This window comes from Alligator sinensis, unplaced genomic scaffold, assembly GCF_000455745.1.
Source record: "Alligator sinensis unplaced genomic scaffold, ASM45574v1 scaffold866_1, whole genome shotgun sequence".
In the NCBI taxonomy this organism is placed as follows: Eukaryota; Metazoa; Chordata; order Crocodylia; family Alligatoridae; genus Alligator; species Alligator sinensis.
Window position 1 is genome coordinate 16,777 of NW_005843561.1, and position 10,691 is coordinate 27,467.

The window sequence follows — 10,691 nt, forward strand, 5'->3', positions numbered from 1 at the left end:
AGCAGGGCCGAGAGACCTGCAACAGGCCAGACAAAATTCCTTCGCAGGCTGGATGTGGCCTGTGGGCTATATTTTGCCCACCCCTGATCTCGGGTGATATATCCCCATTCATCACCCTCCCTGACATCCACAATGATTGGTTTACAGATGTCAGAGGAAACATCTGCAACCATTCTGTTCAACAGCTATTAATAGATAGGGGAGTGGGACGCAATTCACTGCCCATTTACCTCCTCCAGTACCTTTGGCCCTTAGTCGTGCCTTGAAACTTCATGCATCATAGCCCTCCATATCTGAGGCAGGATTCCCTGCCAGGAATGTGCACATTTTATTAAACGATGCAATTTAAATTAGCATAGACCTTCACTAAAACAGCTTACCATACTTATGTTGATAACATTAAGTTCCCTGGTGATTCATGCACTAGAGTTATCAAACAGATAAAATAAAACTTGTATTTTAGGAAAATAAATATAGTTTAAATAAAATATAAAGATATGATAGCCACTCCACTGACATAATTTATTGAGAAAGCTATTTCAATTGAAAGCAGTCTTTCCTTGGGATGCCAAGATGCCTTACAAGAAAAAGCCTTGCTTCCAATAGATAAATAATCATAATTAACCAAGGGCAGATGCTGCACTCTTTATTGCACTCAGATTCCCACTGAGTTTGGTGTGCAAGGAATGCAGAACACAGCGCTAACTCACAAAGAAATTATCTTACCAAGAAACAACCACTTGGATGTATTAATCCTATCTTGAGACGATAAAATACAGGCTGTATTTTAACCACTAAGCACCACTTAGAAAGAAATGGCTGTATCCCCTCTTTCCACAGACTTCCAAGCTATCACTTAACTATTTTTCTATCTGTGTGGACATTCCACTCCAAAACAAGAGTGCCTTTATTCCAGAACAGTACATCTACTTAGGGAGTTATGCCAGCATAGGTATCGCGGTTTAATTATAGTATTGCACTATAGCTATGCAACTCAAGCTATGCAGCTTGCCCCATGCAGCCACGTTTGTATTTATCCTTCAAATACCTACCAATCTATAGTGGTAGACCACGGAGCCAAATCCATAGGTCCTTACTCAGATTTTAACCAACAGCAGCTTCAGACTTTGGCCCTTTGCCTCGTACAGGGTTGTCTAACTCAAAGCCTGCAGGCTGCATGCAGCCCACAAGGGGTCAACTTGCAGCCTGCAGGAGTACACCCAGACACTGCTCTCCTTATCCTTCTAGCTGCTGCTGATGGGGTCTCTGAGCTCCCCCTCCCACCTTCAGCTTCTGCTTCCTGCCCCTACCCCTAGAGGTGGAGTGGCCTGCAGGGCCTGTAGGACATTGGGAATCTGCACAGTGTGCAACCAATGGCCTGCAAAGGTATGGCTCATGTGATGTGTGGCCTAAAGGTGGAAAGTTCTGAGCTAGTATATTTACAGCATCCTTTTGCTCCTTGTATCTTAAAAATGATCCTTTCTTTGTTCCCAAGCTTGGTTGTTTGCCTTTAGACTTGTTTTATACTAACATAGTTTTAATAAGCCAAACTAATCACAACTAACCATGTATGGTCTGGGTATATCTCCTGTGCCCCACCTTCCCACAGTCCACTCACTTCTGTACTCAGTGTCATGCCACCAGCCCTTTATCTGTCATGTCACCCTGATGTCACAATGTCGTAATTTGGCACCAGTTGCACTGGAAGGAAAGGCAGAGAGAAGAGATGAAGAGGAGGAAGTGGACAGACCAGGCGGGGAAGAGGAACTGTTGCCTCTGAAGTTGCTAAGCCTCTGATTGATGACTTCTCAGGTACCAGTTCTCCATGTATTAAGTCTTGTTTCTAATTGTTTCTTTTTCCTATGTAACAACGCAAAATGTGTGCGTCTTTTAATCCATTTGTCCTCTGTATCTGTTGTATCTTACACGCTTTCATTTCTGAGAAGTGGTTTCTCACGTGTCATTACCACTGGCAGTGTAGCAGGAGAGCAGGAAATGAAGAAATGAATGTATATACTGCACTACACATGCTGTAGGAGCGTATCACAGTATGACTGCACCATTCCACAGTGAAGTGTTCAGAGTGGCCTTAACAGTGCAGTCCCTTGAGCAAGGCAATTTGTCTTGGGTGCAAGCAAGACATATAATTAGAAAAGAGAACTAGTTGCTTGTAATGAAGGAACAATCAAATCACCATTAGAGGGAAATTAACTGTATTTATCTATAATCCATGGCCCTTATTGGTGCCTCATGGTTGGAAACCTACAGGAGGCTAAAACTTACTTGAAAGCCTCAGTGACTTTTGCCACTTCTGCTCTTTCATGCGTAACTGGGCCTTTTATTATCTTTTGGCAAGTTGCATATAACTAACTTAGAGCAAGTTGCATATAGCTAAGAAAAAGTCATTATAAGACTCTTTGTTTTGTCCCCAAGTAAAGGAACAATTTGTGTGAAACTTTTGGCTTTATGTTCACATCTTCCCGCTTCCAAGTCACTTGTGTTGGAGCAGAACCAAAATAACGAGGATCTGGGATCTCCAGACACCTTGTCGCTAGCCCCACATGAGGAATTCTTTTCCTGTTGTTCTCTCATGGCCAACATTGGTGCTCCATGGTCCCTGTGATGGCACTAACAGAGAGCACAGGACAAGCCGATATGCTCAACATAGCATTAACTTGCCTGTGTTTTTATACAGACAGGAGAAGGAGAAGGACAGAGTTTTATATCTAACCCTGGTCCTCTCTTCCTCACAACCCGTACAGAGGAAAGAGATGGCTACATGTCACGAAGGGGTAAACATCCCACATGATAACCATATTCCCACCCTCTGCGACTTTTTCCCACTGTTTTGCTTGAGGAAGCAGAGCAAACTGGATATATGCCGCCAAGAAATATCATGTCACTTGGAGCAAGGGGTAAATTTAACATTAGCTCTTATAAGGATGTTGGAAGAAGAATCTCAGATTCAAGGTGGGGAATTTTAATGTACCCCACAATAACACTCACCCCAACTGCAGAAATAAAATATTCAGCACAACCCAAATCAAACTGCTCCTACCCATTATGCTTTTCAATATGTGTCCCTCAGCAGTGCAACATAACCTGTACAAACAGAGCTCAGTCAGATCTAGCATCTCTCCCCTGCACTCAGCTCCCCACTAACATCACAAAAGCATAATAGACACATGGTGGACACATGGTAGACCCTGCAGCACGCCCTAACTATCAACAGACTTGAGGCACTGGTTACCAAGGATGACACTGATGCTAATGCCTTTTCTTGGATATTTAGTTTGAATACAAACTGGAGCTGTGGCTATATCACCAGGGTAAAAGGCACTCAAATAGCTAGGTCCCAAGCCAGTTAAAACTTTACAGAACAAGACCAACATCTTAAATTTAGCAGAATGCTGAGAGGCCACCAATGCTGATCAAAGATTGCTGGTGTCAAATGCTGCTGATTAGATGCACTGCTTAACAAATTAACTTCCTCTTTTCATTTCCACATTGAGTTAAATTGCAATGTGGTCTCAAGGCAGCAAAGGCACCAATAATGGTAGCTAAGTTTTGACCCGCAAGAAATAGTCATATTCTCCTTGTTTGTTTGAGATTGAAGAGAACTTTGTTGATCCTGTTACCATATGATCATCCAACAGCAGCTGGGGATATAACAAAGCCCCCCATGGCACACTGTAATTACATGCGGCAGGCATACACCCTGCAATTACAGGGTCAAATATTCCAGTGGCTAGATCTTTTGGTTCTTTTTCTCAGCCTGTTAATATAATCTCTGTTTTATCCACACTGAGCTGCAGGTGACCAGTTGTCAGACATCCATCAAGCTCAAACAAGCGCTGTGTAAGATATTCAGCACCATTGGCTCAATAGGTTAAGATACTAGAAGCAGTGCAAGCTGGACCCACTATAATTGCTTATCATTTTAGGCTGAAGTTTTGTATCCTAGGTGTCTGCCCCAGATTGAATATTCCTGGAAAGTTTCAGCTAAAACGCTCTGGCCATCTCTCAGAATGAGCTTTAGAAATAATACCTGTTTTTGCAATCTTTTCATTCAAAAGCTATAGTACCTCAATGCATCTGAGCAGGTCCTTGAAAGCTGGCAGATGGCACCCAGGTTCAGGCCAAGGGAGGTGTCTTTCACTATACTGGTGAAAATCTGCCCAGATACAGGCAAATTCTGAGCCTATGGAAAATCTCTGTTTGCACATGCTCGGTGTAAAGCACTTGTGAGTACATGGCAGCTAAATGCTCTAAGGTAGGGGATCAGCAACCTATGGCCTGCAGGTCATATCTAGCCCTAAGCAAGGCTGGGTCCAGCCCCGGATAGTCCAAGCTAGCCTGATTGACTGGGTGGCATATAACTGTGCCAGGCCACCTATCCCCTCCACGGTGTCCTCCTCAGCAGCCCTCCCTGCTCCTCTCTCCTGCCAGTCCTTCCCTTGCTGCAAAGGGGCCAGGTGGCTTGAACTCTGGAGGGCAGAGATTTGCAAGATTGCCAACCCTTGATCCCATCTGTACTGAGTGAGCAGCATGCGCCACCCCTCAGCGCTGCTCTGGTAAGCCCGGACTGTGAGACCATCCACCGCAGGGCGACTGAGCATTGTTTGCTTGCAACTGTCCCTCCTGACTTCAGGGGCACTGTGGCACTGGAACAGGGGGCAAAGAACCTGTCTCTGCCGGTCTTCCACTCTCCACCTGCTGGAGTCCAGGTAGTGTGGAGGAGAGGATGTAACCTGACTCCAGTCCAGAGGGGTCAGGACCAGGATAGGGAGGAACTTCAGGAGCAGGAACCAGGAGAGGGGGCAGAAAGAGGCAAAGACTGAAGATAGGTAGGAGTCAGGATGAGGAAAGACAGGACTAAGGGGAAAAAAGCAGAGACAAGAAGAGGGCAGGGAGAGGCAGGGCAGGAAGGTATGTAATCAGTAGAGCACATTCCCATAAAGAGCCTGACATTAAACTCATTGCTCCCTTCCTGTCTAGCAAAGAGATGTGAAACCCAGGTTCAAAGTGTGTTTCTCCATCCTCTCTCGAGGCAGGGGTACACAAAAGATAACAGCTTTCTACTGCTACATGTGACTGGATTATGTCAAGTAGCAGAATGTTGTTCTGTGGATCTAATGGTCCCAACCCTACTGAAACTTCATGGGGAGCAGGAATATAGTCAGCTGTGATGACATTTTTGTTTTCAATTTTTGTTTTTTTTAAGATAGGAAATTCTATATTAAAAATTATGTTTAAAGAAATGTAAGGACCCAAACTGAAGCACTTTGGAAGTTAGGAAGTTCCATTATTAAGATGTCCTATGCAACCTGGAGTTGGTGTGCTCAGGTGTATCCCTTAGGATACAGTCTTTAATTACATGATTGAATACTAATTTTTCCACAGGAGCCCTTCCCCATTCATTGTACCAGATAGGCAATGGAGTTGTGTGTTTAAAGAAGTAGATGCTTGCAGGCTCCCTGCCCTATTTGTTCCTGAACTTAGAAAGGTATGAGGCAGGGAAGTACAGAAAGACAAAGGGTGATCTCATAAGGTGGAAACAGATGTTGCCTTTCATCATCTTTGTGCTGCCATAAAATGTTTTGTGGCAGCACAAAGTAAGAGCAAATAGATGTCCATACCTTTCTTCATGCCATAATGTGGCTGTGACAAAACGTAGCAATAAATTGTGCCAATTTATTGCAATGGGTGTCTATTTGCTTTATGTTAGGAGAGCACAGGCAGCTGAAGCTGCCTGCACTCTTCCACCAATCTGGACAGGCATACCTGGGACTTGAGAGGCACAGTCCTCCACACCCAGGAATTCCTGTATAGGATCAGGCCCCTCAGGCTCTGTGAACACCTACCCAGCTTTACCCACTTCTAAAGTTGTGCCCTAGCAATCACCAGGGCACATCTCTGGAAGCAAGGAAAGTCAGGGTTCCCTGCTTCCAGAGACTCACTCCGGAGATTGCCAGGGGCATGTGTCTGCAAGCAGGGAAACCTGACTTTCCCTCCTTCCAGACACACCACAGATATCCTGGGGGCACAACTCTGGAATCAGGAAAGCCAAAACACTCTGGTCTGGTCCCGGGACTGGGGCTGGCAGTCTCAGCCCCAGGACTACAGTTTTCTAGCTTTCCCACTCCAGAGATATGCCCCCAGGATCTCCCAGGGCATGTCTCTAGAAAAGGGGAAAGTTGGGGTTCTCTTCTTGAAGACACACATCCCTGGCAATCTGTAGAAACCCTAGAGATTGCTGGGGACCTGTTTCTGGAAGCAGAAACCATATTGCCTGTTGTCCTGAACACACAGGACATATGTTTTGAGCAATGAAACAGATCAGCTGAGCCAGGAGACATCCTGACACCTGATCCACTTCATTTGGTGACATCTGTTTCTAGCCACAGATAAGGCAGTTGAATAATGCCCTAGGGCAGTGTTTTCAAACTTTTGAAGTCACAGAACCCTTTCATATCACATCTTTTGCAACGGAACCCCTACCCCAGCTCCGCAGCCTGAGTGAGCTGACATGGAAGCAGGTAACCTGGCCCAGCAGTGGCGTCTGACCCTACCAGCTCACTCTGCCATTACCCCCAGTCTCTTTGCAGAACCTCTGATGACCTGTCACAAACCCTAGGGTTCTGCAGAGCACAGACTGAAAACCACTGCCCTTGGGGACTAGACAATCTCTCTAGCTTTTCTTTTAGGTGATTTATATACTGCCCTCTGATAGAGTTCATATGGAATTCTAGGCAAGTGGCATAAACCAGAACTGTAACAGCACATTTTCTGTGGCTTCAATGGGAGACATCTGGAATACAATTTGCAGAAGTGCTAAGCCTCACAGCTGTGAGTGAAGTCAGCAGAAGCTGGATAGTGAACAAAAATGGTGCTATAAAACACTGGAATCCTCAAATTTGGCACCCAATCATGTTGACACTTTTTACTTTTCTGGTGGCTTCTAGCCTGAAACATTATTTTGTTAAAAATAATTCTTATCATGCTTCACAAGGGCATGGTGAAGATACATTTAGTACTGTCTGTGAGAACCAAGATACTCTGATGCAGCATCTTTGAAAAGCTTGTAAGGAAATTTACAAATCTGTTTTCAGTGAAGATTTTGGATGGTGCACAGTAAACAGTGCAGAAAACTGCATGTTGTGCCATAAGGTTAAAAAGAAATACTGAATTTTTATTCCTGTTCCTAATCTTGAATTCCATCTAGAAATTTCCTGGGTCATCAGATCCAGTCCCTGGCTTCCACAAGCAACCACATCACACAATCCCTTTCATAAGTTCCATCTTAAAAGCAGTTAGGATTTTTTTGCCCCAGTACTCCTATTAGGCTATTCCAAAACTTCACTGTTCTGTTCAGAAACCTGATTTCCAGCCTAAATTGATTAATGACCACTTCATATCAGTTTGTCCTTGTGCCCTGCTGTCCTGTAGTTTAAGTAGTTCTTTTCTGTCCCTGGTGTTTGCCTTCCTGATGTGTTCAGAACAATCATTTCCCTGCTAGGCCTTTGTTTTGCTAGGATAAACAAGCTAAGTACTTGTTAGTTTCCTTTTGTGAAGGCAACACATTCAGTGAGGGCTATTCCTCCTGTGCACCATGGGTAGAAATAGAGAGAGTATGTGCTCATCATGTTGGTAAAACTGTCTTGGAATTCAGACACACAAGGAGACTGAATTACTCCAAACGGGCCATGTTAAGACTTGGGCCTAATTTCAAGTAGCTAATCTTCAATCTTAGCCCAAATACTAGATCAAAAATATCACATGATGAACAATACAACATTTGGGAACTTCAAAACCTCTCTAGTGAAGAATTCTGTCAGCTTATGCAGCAACTTTGCAAAGCACTAACTAGGGTAATTAGTCCCTGGGCCTGCAAGCATGTATTTGCACCACCCTTGGTGTAGATTGAAGCCTTCCTTTATTTTGAATAAGATGATAAAGCATAACTACATTGTCTCCTTACCTCTCCATCTTAGGATCATGCTATACCAAATGCCTGTCTAGAATCAACTATAAGAAGGTAAAGTGGATTTGCATCTTATAGACTAACCAAAGAAAAATATGTCCATATAGATATAGCTCTTTGGATAGTCTATAAGGATGTGTTCAGAAGTTGCTTTTTTACCATTTAAAGAGCTTTATTGTTGTGACTTAACAGCAGTGCATGGCTTTACAGCACTTTAAAAATGGGTAGAGCCCTTTAAATTAACCCTTGTTAAATGAGATCGTAAATTTGAAGCACAGTATTTTACAGCACTTTAGCAACCTACAGCACTTTAAATAACTTCTGTACTCTGGTCAACTTTCTGACTAGTGGAGAAGCCCCAGGAAGCTCAGAGCCCCACCTCCCCAACACTACACTTCTGTCATATTTAAAGGTGCTGTAACTTTTTAGTCCTATAAAAAGTGCTTTAAATTAAAACCTATATGGAGCACTTCTGTACACACCCTAAGGTGCAAATTTAGCCTGCCTTCTACTTGACTTCAGGATAACATAGATAACTGTCTCTAGAACCAACTATGCCAAAGCAGGTCCATCAGGGACACCCAAGTTGTATTTTATAACATATATGCAAGACTGAGGGCATCAGCTGCCATAATTAAATTCTGGATGGATGACACTTTATTGCTCTTGATTTAAGTGTATGAGCCTGAAATTCCAGTCTTTATCTACTGATCCTGGCAACCTCTTGAATATTAATTCCAGGTGAAACCCATAGAATAAAGATTTTGATTCTTACTCAAGCCAAATGTAGGACTTCTTTCTGCCCTGTCTTCCCTAGCCCATTACCAATGGGATCAAAGAACCCTAAATCAGTACAACCAGGCACTCTGTCACCCAATCTCTTTATCCCAAGTGCACAGTAAATGTTGCTTTATCTTCTTGGCCATCCTAGAATGGCCCCTGAAGGAATTCAGCTGAGAAAGTTAAAAGCTCTTCTGGCCTAGTAATTCCTGTCTCCTAGTCAGCAGATGGAAAATAACTCTTCCAGTTCCTGTCATTAGGTAATGAAATGGAAGAATTTTTCCCATCCCTTTTCCAGCCTTTCGTAATCTTGACCTGCAGGAAACCTCTCTCACTCCAGACTCAGTGAACAGGGCCAAACTCCATCCATCCTGACAATCTCACCCTCCCCACAAGGTGGTGTTTTAACTCATAGCATCATCCCTGTACTACTTGAAATGGGATGACTGGTGACAGCCTGGCACTTAGAACAGTCTGCTTGTCTCCATTTACTGTGTGGGTCTCTTCCCTTGGTCAAGGGAGAAGGATAAACCTATCCACATAAGTCTCATCCTTCTTAAAACACCTGAAAGACATAAACAGCTCCACTCAGTCTTGCCCATAGCCGCCACATCCCAGAGTGGGGCCAGGATCTAAAGAGGGTGAGGTTCCTTACTGCTATGTGGAATCTGCCAGTGGGCAGGCTAGGCTTCAGAGAGACCTAGACAAATTGGAGTATTGGACTAAAATAAATTTCACAAAGTCCAATAAGGACAAGTGCCAAGTCCTGCATTTAGGATGGAAAAATCCCATGCACTGGTACAGGCTGAGGGCTGACTGGGTGGGCAGCAGCTCTGCAGAAAGGACCTGGGGGTTACAATGAACAATGAGCTGAATATGAGCCAGCAGTGTGCCCTTGTTGCCAAGAAGGCTAATGGCATAGTCAGCTGCATTAGTAGGTGTGCTGCCATTAGGTCAAGGGAAATGATTATTCCCCTCTATTCAGCACTGGTGAGGCCACATCTGGAGTACTGTGTTCAGTTTTGGGCCTCCCACTACAGAAAGGATGTGGACAAATTGGAGAGTCCAGTGGTAGGCAACAAAAATGGTTCAGGGGCTGGGGCACAACTTCCGAGGAGAGGCTGAGGGAACTGGGATTATTTAGTCTGCAGAAGATTTAATGGTTTATAAATAGGGGGTGGATTTAATAGCAGCCTTCAACTACCTGAAGGAAGGTTTCCAAAGGGTATAGAGTTGGACTGCTCTCAGTGGTGGCAGATGACAGAACAAAGAACAACAGTCTCAAGTTGCAGCAAGGGAAGTTTAGGTTAGATATTAGGATGAATTTTCTCGGGAGGAGGGTGGTGAAGCACTGGAACAGGTTCACCAGCGAGGTGGTGGAGTCTCCATCCTTGGGGGTTTTGAAAATCCAGCTAAACAAAGGCTTGCCTGGGATGAGACAGTTGGGGCTGGCCCTGCGCTGAGCAGGGGTTGCACTAGACCAGCGTTTGTCAACCTGGTCCCAGGAATATGTGAAAGGGTCAGGAAAAAAAATTAAAACATGGATCAAAAAATGGATCCTCCTTCAAAAACGTGGGAAACCGCGGCGTTTCCCTGGCAGAGCTGCAGCTGCAAGGGGCTGCTTGGGGCCCCCCTGGCCCCCACACTGGGGGACGCGGGTCGGCATTGCCCATCGCTGTTTGCCAATGGGTCCTGGTACAAAAAAATGTAGAGAACGGCTGGTCTCTTCCAGCCCAAATTATGACTCCGTGACCGCTCCTGCCCGCCCTTTCCCGCTGCGCACTCAGCACCCGCCCCACCGGAGCCGTCCCTCCCTGTGCTGCACCCTGCACCCCCCGCGCATGCGCAGCGCCCAGCCGCAGCACGAGCCGCCCCCGTCCGCACCCCCGCCCGTCTCGTGCCGCGACCAGCGCCGACTGCCGGGGAG